At 35.4% G+C, this 18,265-nt stretch overlaps 1 pseudogene; it reads right to left on the reverse strand.

Annotated features, from left to right (window-relative positions):
• The window catches only part of LOC122814278, a 519,638-nt pseudogene that overhangs the window by 75,729 nt on the left and 425,644 nt on the right, over positions 1 to 18,265 (reverse strand).

An 18,265-nucleotide genomic window follows, 5' to 3' on the forward strand; every position in this document is an offset into this window, starting at 1 on the left:
TGACAGAAGTAGCCCTCAGTATTAAAAAGCCTACATAAAACTAGGTTCTCTCTATAGAGTCAAGTCATACCTTACTAACACCACTAGACAATCAATTGCTAGGACCCACCTTTTCTACATTATTATATGCTTCTTCTAATTGTACAAACCTTAAGAGATCTGACCTTATTAAACTCAAGGTCTAGTACCACAAAATTTGCCACCAACTTTCCACATAGATCACGTCATTGGTTTGCTGTCTGTCAACTAATTTGGCTAGAACTTCCCAACCTCCCATCCCTAAAATAAGTTTATTTTAATATTTCAATATTGTATGATACATGCATGTTTTACAGTATATTTTTCATAACAATATATATTATTTTTATATAATTTTTAACATTTTCTCATACATGGAAAAATTGGTGACAGTTATTGTCTTAATTTATGACAAATACAATATGTATTCAAACAGATTGATCAATATACAAGAGTTTAACAACTGTTATTCTTTAACTATGTAATTGGGTGTAATTTTAAGTAACAAGTTTAAAACCTACTGTTAGATTTGAAATTATTTTATGAGTGATTTTTATTGCAGCTGTGGGTTGTTGCTTTGGTTTTATTGTATATTGTATATTTTTTTACTTATCAGTTCAGCTACTGCTTTAAGAATGTCTTACTTCATTCAGATATTTAATCAATTAATCAATTAACCAGTATTTAAAAATGTGTGGATGTCAATGGGTTTTTATCTGATGAAGTTGCACTGACAACGAAAACGTGGATTACTTGTGGCGTTAATAAAAGGTTTTCTCTTCTTGTGGAGTTCATTTTTTTCCTGCAAGTGGATTATTGTTCTGAGTTTGTTGTGCCTTATTGTGAGGTTGGCGACTCCTTGGCGGTTTCTCCTGACCTGCTTGCTGTTTTTTGGTTGTAGAGATTTAGTTATTCAGCACTTTCCTTGGCTTCCTCTACAACTATCAACATATTCTAACCATCATCAAACCTGTTCCTCAAACCAAACTACTGAGTCACCATTGACACAAACTTAAGAGTTGACAGAAGTAGCCCTCAGTATTAAAAAGCCTACATAAAACTAGGTTATCTCTATAGAGTCAAGTCATACCTTACTAACACCACTAGACAATCAATTGCTAGGACCCACCTTTTCTACATTATTATATGCTTCTTCTAATTGTACAAACCTTAAGAGATCTGACCTTATTAAACTCAAGGTCTATTACCACAAAATTTGCCACCAACCTTCCACATAGATCATGTCATTGGTTTGCTGTCTGTCAACTAATTTGGCTAGAACTTCCCAACCTCCTATCCCTCAACCAACTTACAGTCTCACAAACCACCATCTACCAGCCTGATAGCTGCTCAGCTCGCCAAAACCTTGTGTAAACCTACTCCAATAACACAACCCTAAGATCTTCCAATAAATTCCTAGTAAAAGTTACCAGGTCCAATAACAGGTTTGGTGATTCTCTTTATTCTAACCAGATCTCTAAGATATGGAATTCCATTACTCAACACATTCTTAACACCAGCAACCCTCTTATGTTTAAACGCATACTCAAGATGTACTTAAACAATAACTGGATCTGCTCATGCTCACAGCTAGGTTTGTAAGGGTCCTAAGGCCATTAGTCTAGTAACCTCCTGTGAACCTATGAACAACCCCAGGCTGACATAGCTCATCCCCAGGCTGACTTTAGCAGTACTTCTAATGCTTTCTTCTCCCATATTCTCACTAATGGCCATAGCTCTCAACCTTAAAGAACAATAAATAAAGCCAGACTGAATGGGGGACATAGCCCCCAAAATAGGGAAAGATTTTAAATATTACTCTCATAAGCTTAAAAAGTTGCTAGAATAAAATATCCTGTGTTACCATGCATTTCCTGAAGGATATGAAGTCTGAAACTCAAATGCCTGTCATTATTTAGTGAATTCAGTCCTCACTGATGGGCCACACAAATCCAGAAAAAATCACAAATTTTATGAGGAATAGACCAAAAATATGAGGCAAAAATATGTACATTCTGCAAAAATCTGGACACTTGAGAGGTATGCTAATGGCTCTTTTTCCTATGCATAAACCATTTCAATCCCCTGTGCCATCTCACTTCCCTGTCCCTCCACTTCTCTCCTCCTATTCTCTAACCAGAGCTGAATTGAGGTCAAATGAGATGCCAGGCAGGGTAGTGGATCAGGACCCCCCATACACAACCCCGGCTCACCCCTGCAGCAATTCCAGTGTCCCATTACTTGGTTATTTCTTCTCAGTTACCATAAACACTGTTCATATCTCTGTGTGCATGCTGTTTTCTGCTTTATTTGTACAATGATTACAGATATTTGGATTTAATTTAAAACTTTAATTTAAAATTTTATAGCACAATCACTGATAGACATTTACTAACCAAAGCAATACAGTCTCACAATGAAAACAGCATTAAAACTTCTCTGCCCTTGAAACTCACATTCATTGAAACAGCATTGAAACCTACATTCAAAGAAAATGCATCTGATTAGTGGCGGATTAACTTTACCTTTGGGCTGTTTTCAAATCATAGGCCCCTTGCACCCATTTTTAGGACAAACATGCAGGAGTTCTTTGATTCGCTTTCCTGATTGTATTAAATTATATCCCTTGTATAACACAGCACTAGTTGTTAAAACATGTTTTAAATTTATAGTTTTGAACATTTTTCCAGTAAGCAATGAAACAAAACATGAACCAATAATGGCAAAACTGCCCAATTCAGAACATTTCAACCATAAAAGGCCACTCAAACTCCTGTCAGTACAATTCACTGATATCAGTCAATATGCAGAATCTCTGCAGAAATAAAAGTCATCTGAATAATTCCACTTTAACGACATCTGTAACTAATGAAGAGGTTGCTGCTAGCAAACAACTTTATATTTCAGAGTTTCATCTACAAATTCAGTGCCTGCTGCTCTTGAAGAATAAATTGCCTAAGTTACATAAAAAAAATGATACGCTGATAATATTGCAATAGGGAATGGATGCCAAAGTGATAACAGGATCATAATTACTAGGCATCTTATCCAAAGAAGAACATACTCGGCACTACAGCACTCCTCCTGCCTATGCTACCTGTTGTGCTACTAAGCTTTTCAATTCTTTATTACACTAGTGATTCCATCTGCTAAACAAAACAGTTGCACATTGTAAATAGACTTAACATGAACAGCAGTAAACTTCTCTTCCCTTGAAGCTCACAATTCCTTGAAAATGCACTTGAAACTCAATTACTTGAAAAATGCTTAACCTGTAACTCAAACTCATTTCCTTGAAAATGTACATGAAAGCCAGTTTTTCAAAAAATACAGCTTGCTGGTTGAGGTAGAGGATTCAGGCTCTTGTTTCCTGTAACTAAGGTACAGGGTTTGAGCCTGAGCAAATTGCTAACTGCCTAATATCCCTAACTCTGATATTTCACTCACGCACACCCCTACCTACCTCTTAGTGCAAGAAATCTGGACAAAGCCTAAAATAAACAGGTGCAGATTTTAAATAATGCTCTCATGAACTTAGAAAGTTGCCAGAATAACAAGATTTCTGTTAGTATGCATTTTCTAAAGGATATGAAGTCTGAAATTTAAATGGCTGTCATTATTTAGTAATTTCATCCTTCAATGATTTTCCAGAAAATCACAAATTTTATGAGCAACAGTCCAAATGTATGGGGCAAAAATCTGGACATTCTGCAAAATTTGGACAGTTGAGAAGTAAGATACTTACCTATCTCTTACACCCACACAACTGCCTACCTCTTATATACACACACACACACACACATACCCACCTAGTTATCTACCTCTTATATACACATATCCACCTACCTATATACCTCTTATATACACACCGACAGCCACATGTACCCACCCACCTACCTATCTCTTACACACACACACACACACACACACACACACACACACACACACACACACACACACACACACACACACACATACACACCTTTCAACCTCTTAGAGCAAGAAATCTGGACAACGCCATGAATAAAAGTGAGACAAAGGCCCAAAAAATAGAGACATTTTTTAAATATTGCTCTTACAAACTTAGAAAATTGATAGAATAACAGGTTTTGCATTAGCATGAAATTTCTAAAGGGTATGAAATCTGAAACTCAAATGTCTTTCATTATTTTCTATCTCCAGTCTTTAATGATTTGCGATTAATTTGCCAGAAAACCACAATTTTATGAAAAAGGGACCAAAAATAAGAGGCAAAAATTTGGATATTCTGCGAGCATCTGTACAGTTGAGAGGTATGACACACATGCGCACATACACAGCTACCCATCTACCTCTTACACACCCTGAACCGACTGAACTAACAAGTCCAGCCGAGGGCAGGCAGAAGCAGACCAATACACCAACTTAGTGGTGCGTACTTAGTCTAATGCCTGAGGGAGAAACAATGTGCCCCCACACACTCTAAGAGTAGAAGAGGCCAAGTACATTGCCACAGCAGTTCTAATCTGTAGCCCCACAATTATAGACCTGTAGATTTAGTCAGTTTCAAGGCAGACTATATCTCCTTTAGAATGGGCATTATGTTATTGCACATTATTCAGTTTTATATATGTATATATATATATATATATATATATATAGATATATATATATATATATATATGTATATATATATATATATATATATATATATATATATACACACACACACACACACACACACACACACATAGACTTATAGAGTCAATTTCAAGGAGGCTTATACCTCCTTTAGACTGAGAAACATATAATCATATTGCATACTCTTTATCTAGCTATCTATATATATATCTATATATATCTATATATATATATATATATATATATATATATATATATATATATATGTATACACACACACACACACACACATTTATTTACTATATATGTATTATTAAATGTCTTTTCATTGAATTACATTTCAGTGAATAAGAAATCACTGAAAAAAATAATTGAAACTAATTTTATTGCATATTCTGTCAAATCATACTTTGTTGGACCATCACATAAAATAAGAGTACCTTAAAAGGTGTTTTGTAGGGTAAAAAGTCCCCCCCAGCACCCCTATACCCCTAACTTAAATATACATAAATATACTAATTCCATGCTTATATAACTGAATTAAGAAGAGAAGAGATCACACATACTGAATCACTGCTGACACACAAAAAGAAACTGCACCAGAAGTGATTGTTAATAGATAAATACATTCACACATTTGAGAATCACTTAGATAAAACATTTACATCTATTTCTGCATAGTTCTAGTTGCCTGTTACACAGCTCCTCCAGAATTGCAATTAAATTATATTTTTCATGAAATGAGATTTTAATGATTTTGTTTTGGAAGTCAGTCAAATGCAAGATTTCAGAATGCTAGTACTGCAATAGATCTGCCGATCACACCCCTTAACATCTTCCTGGGGTGACTTCCCCCTTTTACTCACTGTGTCCTAGCTACAGTTCTGCACAAACACACATAGAGAAATACAGACTTCAGGCAAGCGTTAGTGCTTTAGATCATCTAAACAGCTGCAGTGTTAATTGTGATTGTTTGAATGATTATTGGCATTCCTGCAATCACACCACATATTGGCATTCCTGCAGTCACACCACAGAGTTGCAGAGACCAATCAGCACCTTTTTCACAGTGCCAATTACATCCTGTAACAGCGTGTACGTGAGGCAGCCACTTCCTTCAAGCCACTTTTGCTGTGGCTTTATCTTGTCAACTTGATCTTCATAGCACTGTCAGGTGTTAACATGCTGCTCCATGTAATGCCACTGGAGTGTCAGCCTGATGCTCACAGAGCTGTCATGTCCTATCCTGCTGCTTCACACCCCTTCTCATACAATGCCACAGAAAATAAGCCTTGCATAGCTAAAGTTTGGAAGACAAATCTGGATTTGCATACCTATGCTGGAATCCAAATATGAAGTGAAAACTATTCTGTTTGAATACATCCTGAGAAATGACCAAAAATTAGAAACACTTATAACCAGCTTAATGGCAGGCAATATTTCACCTATATTTTCCTGTCCTGCAACCAGACCAACCAGTGTACCTTCAACTAAAGGGGAAAAGAATGTGGGAGATGTGGACAAAGTGAACCAAGGTCCTACATAGCCCATACTGAAGATGTACCATTATGGGACATAACCAGAGATGTATTCAGGATATTCCTGAAAAGTCTTAAAAGAGAAAGTTATGTATCACAGAGCCATACCCCTGTGTTTGAGCCAAGGATGATGATGCCCTTAACCAATCAGACTATACCAATTTCTTCAAAGGCTCTGTTGCAGCCTTACTATCCGAGATAAATTTGGAAGTTCTGAATCTGAATGGTCTTGTAATTATCTAATGCTTCTTTTTAGAGTCTCTTAAATGCCTGTTCTTGGACTCTGACACCGCTTTGAATCCTGATTTGAACAGTATCAAATCTGAATGCCATAAATCAAAGAGATCATTTTATGGTGCTGCCAGAACATTTATGTTATTGCCCAGTCTCTACACTGGACAAAGCTTAATGTTTTAACCATATGCATAACCATTTTCCTCCACAGGATACTGCTTGGTGGGAATAACTTAAAGTGGCCATGGTCACAAAGTCTAACTACCTGAAATCCATCATGAGTGTAATCATATCCAAGAGACAGATAAGTGGCTGAATTATTTTCCTGAGAATAAATATAGCTGCACATTACTATTAAAAGTGCTTAACTATGTCAAATATTTGCCTGTCAGAAAATATGCAAAATATTTTAAAGTATATTTGTACAGTTTTACATAAAGTTCATAAATACTAAATATGTGCACAAAACACTTAGGGAGTGTGCACTGTGCTTTTATAGTGTTTTCTTCTTCTTGGTGTGGAGAAATGTGATGATTAAAATGTGTTTACAGCTCTGAATATGTGTATGCATATTTGTGGATATGTTATACAACTCTGTGCCTTTCTATTATGCTGCCATTTTGTGAGTGATCATATTTACAGTTTCACTTTGAAAGATGGTGTCTACTGCATAATTAGCAACACAGAACATGATGACTGGATAACTGTTGGTGTGCATCATGACACTCCCTTTTCCTCTAATGCCTTCCAAATTCCCTGTGTGATTCTCCTCCTATCTTTTCACATCTACCCTCCTGATTACTTACAACAGTACACCAGTCAGTCTTATGGTCTCAGTCAAAAAGCCACTTTCACATGCTTGGAGGTTATAAAGTACCTTATCTCACCTACTTCTTACATTGTTCTATATATCTGAACATTTTTTTCATCCCAGTCCCTCGGTACTTTCCTAAATACTTTTTTGCTCCTCTCACTCAGCATGTTGATAATTCTAGTCCCTTTTTTCTCCCTCAAACTCTGTCTCCCTCTTTAATGTTCTGTTGCCTTCACTATACCCTTATAAATATCCCCCCAACATTATCCTCAAAGACCTTTCATATAACCTTATCATTATCCAGGCCTCTCAACCGTGTGCCATATTCGTCACAACCATGTACCTGTTAAAGTCAGACATGCCCCACCCTTCTACTGCCCTCTTTGTATTCATTCTGAACTTAGCTATCCTACTTCTCCTTCCTGTCCATGCAGCTCTATCCTTCTAACGTTCTGTATTTTTCCTAACTATACTGTTGTTTCTTTAGTATTCTCAGGCAGCAACAAAAACAATTACTGATGGTAGCGCCATTAATCTTACCACTGCGATGCTCCCATTTAGTGTGTTTATCCTACTGGTTCATTTGTCTGGCATTCCCTTTATCTCTTCCACACATGTATTTCTACTCCAAAGTATTTCTTCCCTCACAGAAACCGTATCAGGTTATACACCCCCTCTCTTATCCATATTACTATTTCTTTGTTGATATACCAAGACTAATTAATTTCTAAATGCTTCAGAAATCCAGTGTCTTAGCATGTCTTCCTAGTCCCCAAATAATAATATACAATCTTTACCAAACAAGTTTGTACTACTAAATGCTTCAGAAATCCATTGTCTTAGCATGTCTTCCTAGTCCCCAAATGATAATATACAATCGTTACCAAACAAGTTTGTACTACTCTGTTTGCCTCTTACTCTCCAGCTTTCTATTAATCTTTTTATTTTCTATTCCATTTTCTCCATGGTCAAACAAAAATTCCTGGAGATGAATGTTATTCTTGCCTTGCTCATCTTCCTAATCTCATCTTATCTCACAAATTTCTGTTTACCATAATTAAAGCTTTTGGTTCTTATATAGTGCTGTAATGTTCTGCATAGTCCTTCCTCCTCTCATTACCTACTTCGGAATCATCATTATACAATCTCAGCTTACTGACTCAAAAGCTTTCTGAATATGCAAAAGTATCATATCTGCCCCTTTGTCCTTTCCGTGTCAAACCAACTCATAAAATTTAGCAACAATCTCCAGTGATCTGCAGATGACCTACCTTTCACAAAACCCAATTGTGACCTCCCCAACTTTTATAGTAGTGTATTTAACCTTGCTGCATATATCCGAGCTATAATTTTTATATCACTGTCACATAAAGAAATTATTTTGTAAATTTCTGTATCTTCCTTCCTCCCTCACTCTTATATAGCACCACAGTCCTTGCCTCCTAGACTAATTCTGGCACCCCCACTTCCTCTATTTTATTAAATAAAATCAAGGTACTCCCTACTTGCATTCCTATCAAATTATAATAATCTATTGGGAAACCATTTGGGCTACTTGCTTTACTTTTTTCATATATTTAATTGTCTCTACCACTTCTATCTTGCTCATACCTTTGTGCAACTCTTAGTTATCTTCCTCTCCAAATTCTGGCACTTCATTTTCTTCAAACTTTGTCCCATGTGATGTGCTTTTTGTGCATGCAGTTCCCCATAAGATTTCCTAAATTTGATTTTTATTTCTTTACTGTGGTTAACTCTCCTACCTTGCTTTTTTTCCACTCAAGCCACCCATGCCATTTTCTTTCAATCTTTAAAGGTGTATACTAATACCTTCTCATCAATACGCCCTTTATTCCTCCACATATGTCCCATCTGCCCCTCTTCTTCCATAACTGTTCCTTATATAACGCCTCTAATTCTTACTACAGATCCATGATCATGTTTTCCCTACCTATCATTTATTATCCTCCTGTTGTGACTGTATCTTCTGTATCTGATCTATTTTGATATTCTCCATATCCCTTAATTTCTGCCTCCAAGCAGACTTGATTCCATCAAACTCCTTAATTACTACCCTTGCATTTTCTGATTTATTCCATTAAATTACCTGATTGCAGTCCCTCCAGTTTCTCAGGTTACATCTCTTCTTCTCCTCCAGTTTTTACATTCTTTCCATAGCACTGTAACCAACACACTAAAACAATGAGTAAAAAGTCACACAGAAAAATCAATCAGTAAAAAACAAAAAGAAAAATCTTGCAAGGCTAGACTTTCCACTGTGTGATTCCTTAAACCTCTTGTTTTAGAGGTAGCATTGGGCATATGCAAATGACCCTTTAAGGACATGAGGTGTTTCAGCTATATGGCAATTCTGAATGTCCATGATTTTTTTTTCTTTTTCTTTACAAGTCTGTTTTTGTCATCTGTCATTTTGTTTTGTTATCTGGTATTCCTCTTCCATGTATGTCTGTAGTCTCTACCTCACATAAGGTTTCATCTTCTACTAATATCCTGTTCAACATTCATGCTTGTTCACTTTCTTCTCTACTAAACCCAATCTGCTTCACCTTTTCCATTTCTCCTTCCATGCATCTACTACTACTGCCTGTTCCATACATTTCCTTGAACTTTTCTGACATTTCACATTAAATTCTTCCTTCCCATATAACCTGTGTAAACTTGGCTCTAATACTAAATTGAAATCCCTTGCTCATATCTCTTTATCTCATTCATTTCTTAGCATTTCCAATGCCTCTACACATTCCATCATTTCCTCTACTTCATCTCTGTTTGGGGCATATAAAAAACACACTATCTCTCTACACTCATCAAACGTGCTTGTACACACCACCCACTTAACAGTCATCTGTTCCATACTCTCATTCTACCATCAACCTACTCCTTCTTTCAGTAACATTTTTGCTCCTCTTTTTATTCCTCCCAAAACACAGCCCATCCATTCCCATTTCTAGCCTTTCTTCCCCACTCTCTTTTTAATGACTTTAGCTCCTGTAGGCATACTGTAGCAGATCTTTTCTTCTTGACTCTACACAATAGATACTATCTCCCCCCCTTTTTTCTCTCTGTCTGTCTTCCTGGATTGCTCAATCCCACCATACATTCCTCCTCTCTATACTCCATCCCCCTCCCCAGTGACCTACTCGGAGTCCTTAGAATTTGGACCACAAGGGTCTTTGGGCACACCAAAAGAGTACACCAGTGTTTCCACCACCAGGCAACACAGCTAAAAGTTGTTGTAGGTCATCCACCTTAACAGCTAGTCGGATGCTGCTCCCCAGGTAATATTTACCCCTTCCACCACTGACTCGCCCAGCTATGTCTTTCCTTATTCTTCAAATTGCTGCCATTCATCTTGGCTTTGTACCTCTGGTATATTATTGTGACAGGACAGTTCACATTCTGAATCATTTATGCAGGCTCACATGTACATATAACATCACTGTAGCATAATACATCTCATTTGGACTGGTCAGCTCTCATATACACAACTTAACCATACAATATACATTTCCAAAAGAATAATACTTTGCATAAATACAGTACAGTTTTTCATGTCGCCCATTAATAAATCAACAATTAGTGTCCCCACACTCCAAAGTGATTTAACTAAACTTCTCACTCATCCTTACTATCAGACAACTACAAGTGACTTATGAAAGCACTAATTTACCATATAGTTCCATTATGCAGGGGATATTTAATTTAATCAGGCTTAATCCATATTTAGCTAATACTATAAATTATGAAATTGTAGCTCTTTTCCTGTGAAAACAAATCAACTACCATTTACAATATCCATACTCCTTATATTATTTTTTTTTTGTTAGCCTTCAGTAAGTGTAGAGGATATCCTTTCTTTTATATCACATCTATATACTGTTTTCATGGTATAAAATACAACAGTCAGTACTTTAGTCCATATGGTAATCACCCTTCTGTCACCCTCTGGGCCATTGCTCATAGTGGGGTTTTAACTCATTTTTCTTCACAAAACAATGAAGTCTTACCTCACTCTGAGATCTGAGATGCTCTCACTTCACCTTACCACTCAGGATACTACACTTCCACCTCCATCGCCATCTATGTCTCTTCTTCTAATTCTTGTTTCCTCACCATACCTTGGAGACATATTGAGAACAAAAAACAAAATTCATACAATTTAGCACCATTACCCTCACTTACTGGGCTCCACTTCCATACCTAGCTCACCTTGCAATGTCTGATCCTTTTCCTGCCAATTGACCATTAATATTAGCTCTGCCAGTTACCTGGGTCTTGGTCTCTCTCTCTCTCTCTCTCCCCTTTACTCAGGATACTTGTAAGTTTACTTCAAAATCTGTATTACCTGTTCCCACTATTAACTCCTCCTCCCGTAGGTCAATTTGATAGGTTAATGGCAATCTTCTTTTTATTTCTGGGGTCCTTAATGGTTATCTACACCTGTATGTGTTTTCCATTCCCATCCCTCTCTCCTGTTTGTCAGCTGCATTATCTGCCACCTTACTCATCCCTATCAATGTACAAACATCCCTATCAGTGTACAAAGTGTGGACTTCTTTCTGTCTTCTTCCACCTCAACATTCAAATCATAATTGTATTATATTATTAGACCATTGTTCAACTATTTTAATAAATAGCTTCTGGTACTATCAAAGTGATAAGAGCTGTGAACAAATACAGGTAGATTTTGTGCAAACTTTCTGTTACAGATTATTCTTTTAGTTTTAGTTTTAAATGTCTGTGTGCCTCCAGTGAAGATTAAACATACGTACTTTTTTGCAAGAACTGCCACACTGGATGTAAAAGCCACAATGTGGTCTGATGTATACCTGAGGAGTGGCGGCAGCTGTAGTGCGGGCTACAGAGACGCATGTGTGAGCCTAAAACACTGGCAGTAGAAGAGTTTCAAGAAACTGCTGTCTTGGTTTCAGTTTATTTCCAATAACTGCATATCCCAGCAGTTAGCTAGATGAATATGCAAAAATTAACAAATCATTAGCACCAGAGACATTTTCTTTTGTAAACCAACAGCTGAGTTGTTTACATATCTCAGTACATTATTCTTCCAATGAAATTGTTTAGTATTGGTTATTGGGAAAAAAACAACAACAAAAAGCAACAGAACAGGAAATGAGTGCATCAAGTAAATGGTATATGTACCTCTGCAGTTCCAGGTATCTGAAGACGTGCTGTTTTTAAAACTGCATCTTTAGCAAAGTTTGCAGTAGTGTAGGTTCTTCCACTTGGGGTTTGCAAATAGATAGCTGGTTCAGAAGTCTGCCATGTAACTACAAAGAAGGTATTATTTCCAATGGATTTATCTATGGGCACTGTGTCATTAAGCCATTCTTTTGTTTTGATGTTAAGGCTATTGCTTATTAGCTGGAAAAGAAAAGGTACATTTAGTTTGCCCTGTTTAGCTGAGCTATTCAAACAAACAAATACAACAAATTGTCTACACATTTACACAGACCTGGATACTCTGATTTAAAGTACTGGGACTTTCAGAAGATATTCCAAGAAAAGCATCGATTAAACTATTTGAATCCAAGTTATCTGTGGCATAGAACTTATGTCCACCTGTAACAAAGAAAAGATACCATCAAGGTATGTAACGTGTATTTTAAAATAGAATGACTCACTTACATTATCAGAAAAAAATCTGGAATATAGTGACAGAATGTTGCCAAAGTTACTAGGATACGAAAGCATTCCTAATGGAAAATATCATTGCATGTTTACTGACTTGTTGATGATAAAAAAAATCTGAAACAGAGTACACTATGTAGTTAATACTCAGTATTGTTACTGTTTTATATATACCTAAAAGAAGTTATAGTTTTCCAGGAACAAGAACAGAATCCCTGCAAAACTGGAGCTCAGTGTGATAAAAACTTGGAAACATTCAGATCAGTATTCGTGCATCCACATACTGTGAATGTCTTGGCCTAAGGTATAATTCATACAGAAAAGATGATAAATAATGTAGATTCTGTCACCTGAAACAAGGTCATAGTGTCCTCTTATAGTGCTTATGCTTACTGAAAACCCACAGGGACATAAGAAACATTACCAATCACTTTTTGTACTACACTATCTTACATATGGAACATATGCAATGATAATGCTTCAAAAGTATGGTATACCGGTTGCTGCCCAATGAAGTAAAGAAAACTGATATAATTTTGTTAAAATAAGCATCCTCTTCATTCTTCTTACAGACCTGTATTGTTTTTAGCTGTTTACTTACTATACATTAAAAATATGTTGTGTTATGTTGAACTAAAAGGGATGAAACTCCATGTGTCACATATATTGTGAAATCTGCATCTATGATCTATGATTCAATTTTATGGTTCATTTAAAAGCATTACAAATAGTAAAATTAAAAACTATGGTCCACAAGCATGGTGCCACATTATTCTGCCTTTTGTGCCATAATAAACAAGGTGCTAAAGCATAGGATATGGCATTAAGCATTTGAACTAAAACATTTGAACATTTCTACTAAAAGACAAAGATTAATAGTATGCAGGAAGGGTTTGGCATAATGGTTAAGGTCTTTGCCTCACAGATGCAAGGTACAGAGTTTGATTCCGACTGTTGGTTAATGGCTAAGCTGGCTATGTCAGATGATTGAATTTTCAGAAACTCAAAAGTCATATGCTTGAGTTTCTGAAAACTCAAACACTAAAAAAAAAACCACAAAAAATATAAATTTTTTTACATTTTTGCAGGGGGGGCAGGCACCCCTGTAAATTATATATACACCAACTCTGAGATTGCACTACAGTGAGGAAAAGGGTACATTTCCCAATCCTCCCTGTACTGTGATCTCTATTCAAAAGCTTTGAGTTTTCAAAAACTCGATCATATGGTCTTGACCATATGAATTTTGAGTTTCTGAAAACTTGGTCAAATGATTAGGGGCCTGGCTAAGCTTGTTAATAGTCTGTAGCCTGATAGCATAGTATAAACACTAGGACAGATGCCATAACATCAACGTGTATATTTTTTAAAGGTATTTATGTAAATAATTAGCTGTTCTGTGCAAATTTTAAGAACCAAAAATAAAAAAATCAAGAAGTCAGGAAAAAAATGATGGTAAAAGGGCAACTAGTGTAGTTTGCAAAATGATATCTTGTTTTACTAATTTTTTGCAGGAATGTGCTGGTTTTAATCATGTTATACAATAGGGATACCCCAGTAAATTTAAATGTGATATTTGAAGAAGTCTCTCTAAAAAGACAAAATGGTATTTTATCCCACTTTTAATGGTTTCTATGAGTGATTTTGGTGATAAAATTCAAAATGAAAACAAGACACTTTTAATGGTTTCTATGAGTGATTCTGGTGATAAAATTCAAAATGAAAACAAGATTATAATAAAATTATGGTTATGCCATGTGTATATATATATATATATATATATATATATATATATATGGGTCTGCTTTGTTTTGTTTAATCTCATTTCACCCCAACCACTTTGCTGAAAACTCAAATTACTGAAAACTCATTTCACTGAATCTGCAGTTAGTATATATATGGCACTGTGTAGAGTACTGTAAGGCAAGTAAAAGGTATATGCCCTTTTCTTCACTGTAGTTGATCCTGGAGTTAGTATATACAGTTAAGGGATATGGGGGGTCTAACCCCCACTTAGTTTGAGTACATATTGTCTTCTGGTGAGAGTTAGTCATTGGTGTTGTAACTATGCATGTCTATTGCATAAAATGTATTGTTCTGATGATTTTAGTAAAATGCAATATAAAACAAACAAGGTGGGGGGCTATGCACCCCACACCCCACAATGTGGGGGACTGTGCTCCCCACACCCCCCTAACTATATATACTAACTCCAGGATATGACTAGAGTGGGGAAAAGTGCATATATCTTTTACTTGCCTTACAGTACTCTACACTGATTCTAATAAGTCTAAAGACAACCACAAAGCATTCTATAGCTATGTCAAGAATCAGTATGGCAACACAAAGATCTGCTCTGAGTTACAGCACAATGGCACTAAATATACAGAACCAACTGATATTGCCAACATCCTGGCAGATAGATTCAATGAAACTTTACCCCCCCATCCCCTAAACGGCCCATCTTTATACCAAAAGAATGCAAAGTTCCCGTAATCACAGCTGCACAGGTAAAAAACACACTCTCCAAAGCCAAGAACACAGCATTTTTACTGGAGGAAGAGGTCCTGCAAAATCTATTTGTATACTTTGCCTTACTTTCTCTGAAAATGACACTCTCTGTAACTGAGTTTTTTTTAACATAGGGTCAGTCTGCAGACATATTATACACTCCTCCTGAAATTTTTTACATAGTTTTTCAGCTGAGTATTTCAAAACATATTTCATGATAGGCCAAATTTTCTGAAAACCTACACGACCTAGTAGCCGATGGTTGTACTTGATTAAATGCTTAACCAATTATTTTGGTATGTAGAGCAAATGTGCCCCTTATCTGTTTTGTACACATACAGCCTTAATCCCTGGATTGGACTGGCAACTTCGCATTGTGCCCTTTTATCAACATCCCCCTGCATGTATTGGATTTTTGCCACTTCTGCCTTAACCACTTGGCTCACCTTTGTTATACTGCATTGGATATAGAGGAATCCCCCTCCTTAGCAGCTTTTTTTTCTGCCGCATATTGTATAACCTATTAAGCATGATGGCTATTTTCTGAAGACTAATTGAAATCTACACTAAAAAGATAACTTTATAAGTGGTCTTGAAGCATAATTACAATATTCTGTGTTAACTTGTGTCTATACATTTTTATTTAATTTTTCTCTATAATGCTACTTACCTTTTTGTAATGTTTATGAATATTTATGAGCTATAATAATTTACTAAAACCTATACTTTCTGTATTTTAAGTCTGTACCTTTGCATTCTGTTAGTGTCTTTTTAATTTCTGACTAATGCACAATATGTATGTAAAGTGTACTAATTATGTAAAGTGTACTGTAATTTGTAAATTAATTAGCAAATTAAGCCTACCATGTTATACCTTAAGTATACTGAATAACTATTACTACCTATTATTTAAATAACTTTATTAAGCCTGTAAAAAATAATTCTGTCACTTTGCCCTTAACTAATAACTGAATAATATAGTAAGCTTGTTACAAATAAGTATATCGCTTTACCCTTAACTAATGACTAAGTAATGTAATTTTATTACTTTAATTTTAAACTAATGATTGAATAATGTGAAATAACTGAGTATTATTTTTATATTTTGAGATTTGACTGAAATGTACTATACTGAACACATAACTGAATATGAATGTCATATTTTGAAACTTGATTGAAATTTACATTAGCATATACTGAACATTTAAAAATAGCTATGTATATTCTGGAAACTAACTAAAATGCTATCTTTTGCCAGTGCTAACACAGATAAAAGCATAACTGAAACTGGTACGTTATATTCTGAAACCAAGTTATTATTACCTGAACATAGACTAAAAGCTAGTACTATTGTTTGATTGTCTGAACATAGATAAACTGAAAACTAATACTATTGTACAGTTGTCTGAAAACATGCGAACATTTTGACAGTGTTACCTGAACACAAATAAACTAAAATCTGTTATTGTTAGTATTGATTAAACATTGATAAAAACATAAACTGAAACTAATACCATTATATAACTGTTTCGAAACGTACATACTTGCTTTAACTCATACATTTTAACTTTTAACAAACATTGAAGAAATAACTGAAACACAGACAGTTAACTTCTGCACCACAGCTCTTGTCAAATTTTACTCTGCATTGTTTCAGTCACAGATGAGGTAAAGGAAGGCCTGCTTTAATATTAAAGTGTCCTCTTTACAGTTAGGCATTTTAAACCTCCTTTTTTTTCTTGTGCAAGAATTGGTAGCTAAAGTTCTTGATTGTATTTAGTATCAGGTCCTTAAAATAACATTTTCATCTTTAACAATTATAAACTGATAGCATTGCTTATTGCCCTGACCTTATTTACATTTCCTGCATGAAATAAACATTTGCAGCTTTAACTATAAACTGACAGCATTACTTACTGTGCTGACTTTATTTATATTTTTCTGCATGGAATAAACATTTACTGCTAATAAACTCTTGCAAGTCTGTAGGCAAACTGATAATTTTAACTGTTAAACTTTTTTCATTTTGTCTCGTGCCCCTTAGATATTAACATACTGTTCTGTGAGTGAAACTCCACCCACTGTCTCACCATAACCATTTCTTTAGCTGACGCCATTTAACTTTTCAGTAGTACTGAATACTGAAATAATTTATTATTACTGTCTGCAAGTTTTTAAATAGTAAAACTGTAAATGCATTAAATGGATCTTTGTCATAAGCTCTATGACATATAGTACTGTTAATTCAGCTTGCTAGGCTGGCTGTAATCTGAGCTAATGTGCTTGGCAAACTGCCATCTCTGTACAAAACATATACAGTCTCAAACTGATTACATAATGTACTCTTTTATACATAGGATCTGAATTTTTAACTGTGTTGTCACTTTTACAATGTAGCATTGACTTTAAATTTTACATTCTGTAAACTAGCAAACATTTTGTCTCTGTCTATATTATGATATTGTTTATACATTGCAACACTTTAATACAAAACTCTTAACTAATGATTGCTAAACAAAACAATAATACAAAAAATGAATATGCCAAACTGTAACTGCAAATCCTTTATTCTGCTAATTAATCTGACTGTTAGTTCTGCTGTACCTTACAATACATAGAGGTATACGGCTACCCTTTTTTTCCTAACTGGCCACACCCAATATGTCTTTCTGAGTACTTCAGCTGTGCCAGCTGAACTGGAATTTATTTTGTCTTTAACCCATAAATCTGCATGTTCATGTCATAACCAATATTTTAAAAGCTGTACATTTGCACAAATCTTGTCAATGAAGTATAACTCTAATGACATATTTATACCTATTACAGAGCTGCTACATTTTGAACTGTTAGTTGGCATAAT

The sequence above is a fragment of the Protopterus annectens genome, chromosome 10.part0 (genome assembly GCF_019279795.1).
Source record: "Protopterus annectens isolate FY-2018-M chromosome 10.part0, PAN1.0, whole genome shotgun sequence".
Classification (NCBI taxonomy): Eukaryota; Metazoa; Chordata; order Ceratodontiformes; family Protopteridae; genus Protopterus; species Protopterus annectens.